The sequence below is a fragment of the Drosophila busckii genome, chromosome X (assembly GCF_011750605.1).
Source record: "Drosophila busckii strain San Diego stock center, stock number 13000-0081.31 chromosome X, ASM1175060v1, whole genome shotgun sequence".
NCBI lineage: Eukaryota > Metazoa > Arthropoda > Insecta > Diptera > Drosophilidae > Drosophila > Drosophila busckii.
This window is the reverse complement of record NC_046608.1, coordinates 565,212-573,200: the sequence shown is the minus strand read 5'-3', so window position 1 is coordinate 573,200 and position 7,989 is coordinate 565,212. Positions and strand designations below refer to the sequence as shown.

Genomic DNA, 7,989 nt, shown 5'->3' with positions numbered 1-7,989 from the left:
CAGCCGCAGCAGTAACAACAAATACAGCAACAAATGAATTAAACTGCAAAAGTTTGATATCTTTAAACATTATTTGTTTTAATTAAAAATACAGCGCTATGAAAATGCAACTTCAGCACTTGAAATTTATGCACAAAGTTGCATTTTAAATAATTCAAAAGCCAAAAACGTCAACGAACTGCAAAACAAAAACGTTAAAGAACACGAAAAAATACCAAAAATAAGAAAAATAAAATAAAATAAAATAATTCAACATCAGCAACAAAAGGCACGCCGGACTCTATGTCTGTGTGTGAAGCAAGCTCTAAATTTGCATAGACGCTGTTAAAGAAAAGCATTTTCCACTACGCTCACGTAAGTAAAAAAATTACAAAAAAAGCTTACAATGTATAAATAATTTGATGCTACCAACCAAGCAAGCTAAACAAAAAAAAAAAAAAAAGAAAATATAACAATTGCAGTAGCATAAAGAATTTTTTTCGTTTAATTTACGGTGTGAAAAGAGACTTGAAACTGTTGAAAGCTTAATTTAACTGCTTATTATTATATAATGTTATATTGGGCTTGAGCAATGGCTTAAACGTCGAAAGCGGTTACATTGCGTAAAGCTTAAAAGACCTTAAAAATATGAAAAACTTTCTAATGCGTTTTGAATTGAGTTGATTACCTGCATAGGATAAGATTACAATGATTATGAAATGCATAAATAAAATTTTGTTATGGCTTAAATGATTAAAAATATCACTTATATTTAAAGTTGTAATGAAGTTTTGTTGATAAATTCATTAAAATTGTGGATGTTTGAATATAAATACTTCTATTTGTTTAAAGCTAAAAATCTTCAATTATTTTTTAGACAGAATGGCGCATTTCTCTTTATTATAGAACATAGACACTCTTCATCATAATTTTGTAGCTTTTGATAAAGATTAAAACATATAAAAAGATTGCCTGGCTTGAATTTAAATTGCCTATTTTAAGCGGCATAAAATCTTAAGTTCTAGGTGCTCAGTTACTTTTCTAGAGTAAATCGACCTACGAGGAACTCAAATCTGCTGTCGAAACATTCTAGATCTTATAGTTTCGCCAGTCCTACTGGTCGATTTTTCAAATATCGTTTTAAGTGCGAAATTCAAACTTTGCTCATCTTAAACTTTTTCAATCAAATGTCAAATTAAAGTTATTTTTATTAAAAATAAGACTTCAAATAAATATAAAATGTCTTATACGAAAATGACGAAAATAATATAAAAAAAATTTCAAAAATGAATTTCCTAGTAAAATCAGACATAATATTGAGACATAAATGAAACGGATATATTTTATAAATATGAGACAACATTTTCAATATCAAATAAATCCACTTAACACAATCTAGGCTAGGGAAATCCGACGGATCCGACGGAAGGATATTGGGTCGATAATGGTTCTGATTAGAAGTGACTAAAGCCTGCTCGAAACTAGGACCCAGTCCAGCTTTTGAAGGTTCTGAATATACTTGGTTTTAGTCGCGTTGATATGGGATCTCCATATGAGTGCGCGATCCAATTGAACACCCAAGGTGTTCGGGTTGATGGTAATTTATTCCATTCCATTCTATTCCAATACACACAAAGTATTGAGCCCCAACAGCAAAATTAGCGCGAAGCGTTAACAACACTGTCTAATGCTATTTAGTGGCAATACTCTCACCACTATTTATCCATTTGTATACGGTTTTGTGTGTGTGTGTGTGTGTGTGCTTGACCCCACCAGCAGTCGCCAGCAATGCGGGCGTAGTCTTATCAGCCCGTGCACTGGTCACTGTCGATAAGTCAGCGCAATGGCGACATTAAGTTGTGAGCTGGCCAGTGACCCAAGAGCTCTGGCCCTCTTGCCGGTGTCACCTGCAATCGAGTGGTGAGTGGTGAACGTTGAATGTTGAACGTTGTTGTTTGTGCGATAAGCGTTGCAAGCAGTTTCAAAAGTTTTGTTTTGGGGCAAGGAGCGCCAATCGATGACAATTTTGTTTGTAATTTGTTTGTCTCTCGCTCTCCCACTCTTCCACTCTCTTGCTCGCTCAAAGTCAAATGAAATCATTTGCCGCAGGGCAAGCGCAAAATACAAACAACAAAAACAAATTACAAGTAAATGCAACCTGAATGGCTGCCCCCCCCCCCTTCCCCTCCCTCTAAAAAAAAGTAATAGACGCCGCTTTGCCTCTTGCTACACGTTTACTTTTTTTATCGCTAGCAGGCAACATTTGTGACTTTCATTTTCATTTATACGTTACTTTTGTATTTATTTAGTGATTTCGTTCTCGAGTGCGCTGTCTTATCAGTGGCGTGTTCCCCCCATTAACCCGTTGCGCCACCTGTCTTACCCGCAAGTAGTTCATTTGGTAACAAGCCAACGAGAGTTGGGCGCAGCCAACAGCCTCAGACTCTGCAATCGAATGAGTTATTAGTCGATAAGATATACAATCTCTCCCTATGGAGAACTTGGTTCAATCAAACTATAAGACCGCTGTATGCATTGCCCCTACAGAGTCTCACAATGGTCGATTACAAAACTTTGCTTTGTGGCTCAACACATTGTCAATTGTGGTCGCATTTGTCATGAGGCGCTCTCACGCAATTGTTTCAACAAATAGAGCGAAAAAATAGGAGCATAAGTTATTTATTGGCAGCGTGTGTTGCTGCAACAACAGCATGCCGCACACCCAATTGTCATAGATTTAGACACATTTAACTTGTAGACTATTTACACGGCATGAGGACGGGAGCGGTGGGAGGGAACGAGTTTGGCTACGCAAAGTTTGCTGCTCTGCCGTTGCTTTCATTATTATTATTTACTTTTGTTGTTCTGGTTGTGGCTTAAAATTCTTGAGGCGTCGGCTGCTGGGCACTTGGCGTTGCCAAGAGGCGAGTGAGCGGAGCGGGAGGGGGAATCGCGCTCTTTTTCGTTTTTTATCCATATTTGAGCTTCCAGACAGCAGCTGATTGAGCTTCAAGTTCGCCGTTGTCGTTGTCGTTGGCAACATTTAATCAAGCTACGAAACCAAGTGGAAGTTGAAAAAAGCTGAAGAAACTTTTTATGCCCCCATCCACCTCACTTTGGTCTCCCTTCCCTCATGCTAATAGATAGTCGAACCGAGCGTGCAGATTGCTTTATAGACGTGTCTATCTGCCAGATACCGAACAGATATTTCACAGCCCACAATGCCCCTTCTCTACCCAAAAAGTAGATCGCATTTTTGTGGGGGCGCCAGTCAACAACGAAATGTCGAACTAGCAAAGATTTATCACTAGCGTGGCGACTTTGTTGTTGTTGTTGTTGTTGTAGCTGCTGCTGCTGCTGCTTGGTCTCTTCAGGTCTCGAGTGTTGGTGTAACAAACAAGAAATCATAACAATAACAATGCACCTGCAGCAGTTCCAACTAATTGTTGTTGTAAAAGCCACAGTCTTGGCCCTGACAGCGAACTGGGTGCACCCACGCCAACAGGTGTCTATATATAGCGCGTATAACTTGTCGTCGTTGTTGTTAGCTCTGCATTGCCCGCAGTTCAAATGGAATTAAGGCTCACGGAGAAGTCAGTCCATAACAAATATTTCAGGCTCATAGTAAGAATGCAGACCCAGACATCAAGCTTAGGAGAAACTAGTTAAAGGAGTGTCTGCTGCTATGCGGAGAGAAATTATAAATTGTCCAATGGGCTGGTGGATAGATTGTGGTCCTTATTTTATATTTATTCGAATTTTGAAGCGAAATAATAAACTAGATTGGTTTAACGCTAATTCGTTGAAATATATTTCAATAAGAGCACGAAACAGAAAATTAGTTGAAGAAAATATTTATTTATTTATTTTTTGGAATACTAGCGTAATAATAATATTAAAAATAACACACCATAATAGGCTTTATCTATGAATTCAAAATGTCAGTAAAAAGACAATAGGCAATTAAATTAAAAACAAATTAAGACGGTAAAACCCTTAAACGAGATTTTGTCAATGAAGTTTTTAATAGGCCTAATAGAATTTGATGCCTTTTTAAACAAATTAAAACTATAATCTCCTGCTAAACATTTAAATAACACAATTCAAATGTTCTATATTCAAATTATAAGTTGCACAAAACATTTGTCGAAGCGTCTAGAAACTTTTAGATGAACTGGGCCCCCCCTAAGATCTCATATCAGTTTTCAAATGTTAATTGTTGTGAACATTTCTAAATACCAATTACACACAAGGAGAGGAGTAGAGGCGGAGATGGTGGGTGGTGGGTATGTGCTTGAGGGCGTGGCACATTTGATGAGGCATTAAACGCAGCCACAACTGGCAGCGCATAAAATAAAAATGCTAAATGAAATATAAAAATTGATTATGTCGCGCGGGTCTGGAGTCTGGGAAAATTGAAAGTTGAACGTGGGGGGAAAATGTGAGAGAAGCAAAACCAAAGACGAGATCCAAAATCCAAAATCTCTAATGTCAACGAGCGTGAAAGTGATGGACGAAAGGGACTGGGACTGGGACTGACTGTCGGCCCGGCAATCAAAGTTGAAAATTAGGCAATAAAATTAAACGAACGGCAACGGGAAACGGCACGGGTGGCGGTAAAAAGAAAGAAAAGAAAATAACAGCAGGGAAATACCAGCAAAACAAAAAAAATACATATATAAGCATAAGCAGGGTGGCATATGGGTTGGGTTGGGCTGTTGATAGGCGCATAGCATAGCGCGTTATATGTTAACCTTTCTCCATAAAAAAAACAAAGCAAAAGAAAATGCTAAAAACATTGACATGCCGCCATATGCGCCAACAACAATTGTTACAACCACATTGTTGCCACACTTCAGCCCACAAGTGTTTCGGAGCCCCCAGTCACTCGTCCAGAGTGTATTATATACCCATGAATTATGCCGCGAACCCGAGTCCCATTTGGGTCATTACGGCGATTGATTTGCTAGAGTCGGAGTGGGAGGCGCCTCGTCTCCAATGTGTGTAGTATATGTGTTGGCAGCCAAGTAACCTGGGCAACAGTTGGTTAGTCTCTCTCTCTCTCTCTCTCTCTGTCTGTCTGTCTGTCTTTCTCGCTCTGTGTTGTGAAAGTCGCGCCCAGTTGAAATTCCAATAAAAACCGCCGCGACTGCAACATAAAACTGAACTTTACTACAAGTGGCAGCAGTTTTAGCCCAAACTTGTTAATCGCTGCTTTTAGCGTTGGCCATAAACCTTCAACATCGTTGCGATTTTAATTGTTTTGGCATAAAGTTGAAACAAAAAAAGAAAAACAACAATTATAATGCATATATCAAGTGTCGGCAGATTGACGGAGCTTGTCAAATTGTCTCGTATTCAATTCCTTATATCTTAGCTCTCCAGTTCTTTACAATTTATATCCATTGGTAATTGATTGAAATATCATATTTCTAGTAATTGTAAAAAATGGAAAGGTCTTTCTTCCATATAATATCTAATTTTGACTTTAGAAAATAAATTGAGATATTTAAATTGTTCTTACCTATGTAATCTTCGTATGAAGATTACAAAAATATTACAATCAAATTAATTAAACTCAACAAGAACACAATTTTTTTTTTTTATGGTTTATACAGGAGTTGGGAGAAGTTGCAATCAGCTGCTTTGGGATAAGAAGTACCAAAATACCAAAATTGGTTGCTCTGGCTCTTATTGCGTCTTATTAATGCTCATACAGACAGGGCTCAGTCGATTCAGCGTGTCCTGCTTCTGAAGTACACTTTATACACTTTGGAGAGCTCTGCCACGCCTCCTTCTGCCTGTTACATACATTGGCACAACTTCATGATTCCCCTTTCGAATATCAAAGTGTATAAATATTGTGGATTGCAACTCTCTTGCAACTGAAACTGTTTCCGAGTTAGCTCCTAACTCAATTGCAATATGTAATATGTCAAAATAGTCGCTTTGGCCTACTAATGGGGCTATCTAGTGATAACCGACTAGTTTCCAGATTTTAATAGGCAGCGATTACTTCTGCTCTAGCCACACTGCAACTTGGAAATTATGCACCGTTGGTTGCCTTAAATGACCACAAAGAGTGCAAATTAGTGGCGCAGCGCAGCGCAAAATGAGAAATTTGTTGTTAGTTGGAGTTGCTAGTTGCTAGTTAGTTGGTGGTTGTTGATCCAGTTTTGGCGCATATGAAAATTTGCAGTCTGCTTTGGCATAGAGAGCTGCGTCTCATAATCAGCTAAATGCAATCGCAACAAAAGCTAAGAAACAAAAACGGAAAAGACTGAAGCCTCGAGAGAAATTTTAGATGAAATGCAGCGCTTTGGCTGCATGTGGCATGTGGCATGCGGCATGCGGCAGCGTGTGCGGGAGTTGTGTAGTGTAGTGGGTTAGAGCGGTGCTCATTAAATTTCCGCTCTCTTTGCAGAATGAAATGAAGTGGCCGCTGGTTCTGCTCTGCAAACTCATAAAATAACTGTAATTGTCGTAGTTTTTGCTTTAGCTGCTGCCATACTTCAGCTTGCCACATCCAGCTTGCCACATGCAGCATCCGCACTCCTGCGCTTACTCATACTTGTTGCCAGTCACGTTTTCCGCCTGCCTCTTGCCACACTATCGCGCTCAAATCTTTGCTGCCTCTTGCACTTTTTGTTTTTGGTTTTTGTTTTTGTTGTGCTGGGCACCGACAAAAGCCAAAGTGGCTGCTGGACTGGACAGCAACAAGCTTATGGAGCGAGGCACAAGGAGACACCAACAGTTGCCAGCAGCACCTGTTCATGGCTCGTCCGTCCGTCCATCCGTCCGTCCAGCTGGCTAAGCATTTGTTGCCGCCACAGGCACGAACGTTGCAACAAAAGCAACGAAATTCACATTTTCTGGTTCATTGGAAGCATTCAAACTGTAATCAGATACGAACAGCTTTGTCCTCAGCAGAACAGTAGATATGTTATAACTTATAAGCGAGTCTTAGTGGCAGCGTAACGGTTAAATTGGGCAATTGGCTAGTTTCGGGGGCGTGTGGATCGTGTGGATGCTATTAGCACTAAATGCAATACGACCACTTGACACGAAACGGGGAAATCTTCTTTAGTCTAACATAATTTATTGGATATTTTATTATCTATATTTCTTAATTTATTTTTATTATAAATATATTTTTTAGTATGGGTCTCATTTGAGAGAACTTCAATCTTTAAGTTGTATGCTCATTATTTCAGCTAATCATCACTTAACAAATAGGCTTTGATCACTGCGCTCTTTGTGGCACAGTTATAAGACCTTGCAACATGCCACAACAACGGAATTCTCAACAGTTTTTTTTTTATTTTGTTTTATTGATGTTTGAATACAAAGTAAACTAAATAACAAAGACAGAGCGCGACCAAACTTTAGAGCAGCCACACTCGACTTGCTCTCCCAGTCGCCCACTCTCTCTCTCTTCTCTCTCACTGTCTCTCTCTCCCTCTCTTTGGTACATTCCACACGCAGCATTGGCATTGCAAATGAGTCGGCGACGACATTAGCTATTTGTGTTGAACTTTTACAGTTGTGCGAGAGCGAGAGAGAGTGATAGAGAGAGGGAGGGTGGGAGGTAGGGCGAGGGGCGTTCAGTAAATGTTTATGCTGCTCGATCGTTTTGTCGTTGGGTCTTTGAGTCTTTTGATAATTATTGCAACATTCCCTCGCTGCCTGTGTGTGGATTATATCTGAGTCTATGTCAAAAATGTGTGTGTGTGTGTGTGTGTGTGTGTATGTGTGCATCATATTTCTTAAAGCGTATTTTATGCTCTGCTGTCCGATGATTCAACAAGTCCAAGGCGTAAAAATACACAGTCAAACATAAAGAAACAAAAACGATGTAAAACACTTAAAAAATATTGTAATAAAAATATTTTTATAAACTGTGAAGATGTGAATATTTTTAATAGAGCATCACACGTCCAACTACACAAATACATAGAGAATTCCATGCAAGAACTTTTGTTTATATTTATGAATACGTTGCTTTATCTT

The 7,989-nt window shown here is 39.0% G+C and overlaps 1 protein-coding gene across 1 annotated transcript in view; it reads left to right on the top strand.

Moving 5' to 3' along the window:
- Nucleotides 1-230: 230 nt before the first annotated feature.
- Nucleotides 231-7,989, top strand: part of LOC108606463 (protein sprint) — a 48,464-nt gene continuing 40,705 nt past the window's right edge. The window contains exon 1 of the mRNA XM_017996585.2: nucleotides 231-354. The gene's annotated coding sequence lies outside the window, so the exon portion shown is untranslated. The remainder of the gene's footprint in view (nucleotides 355-7,989) is intronic.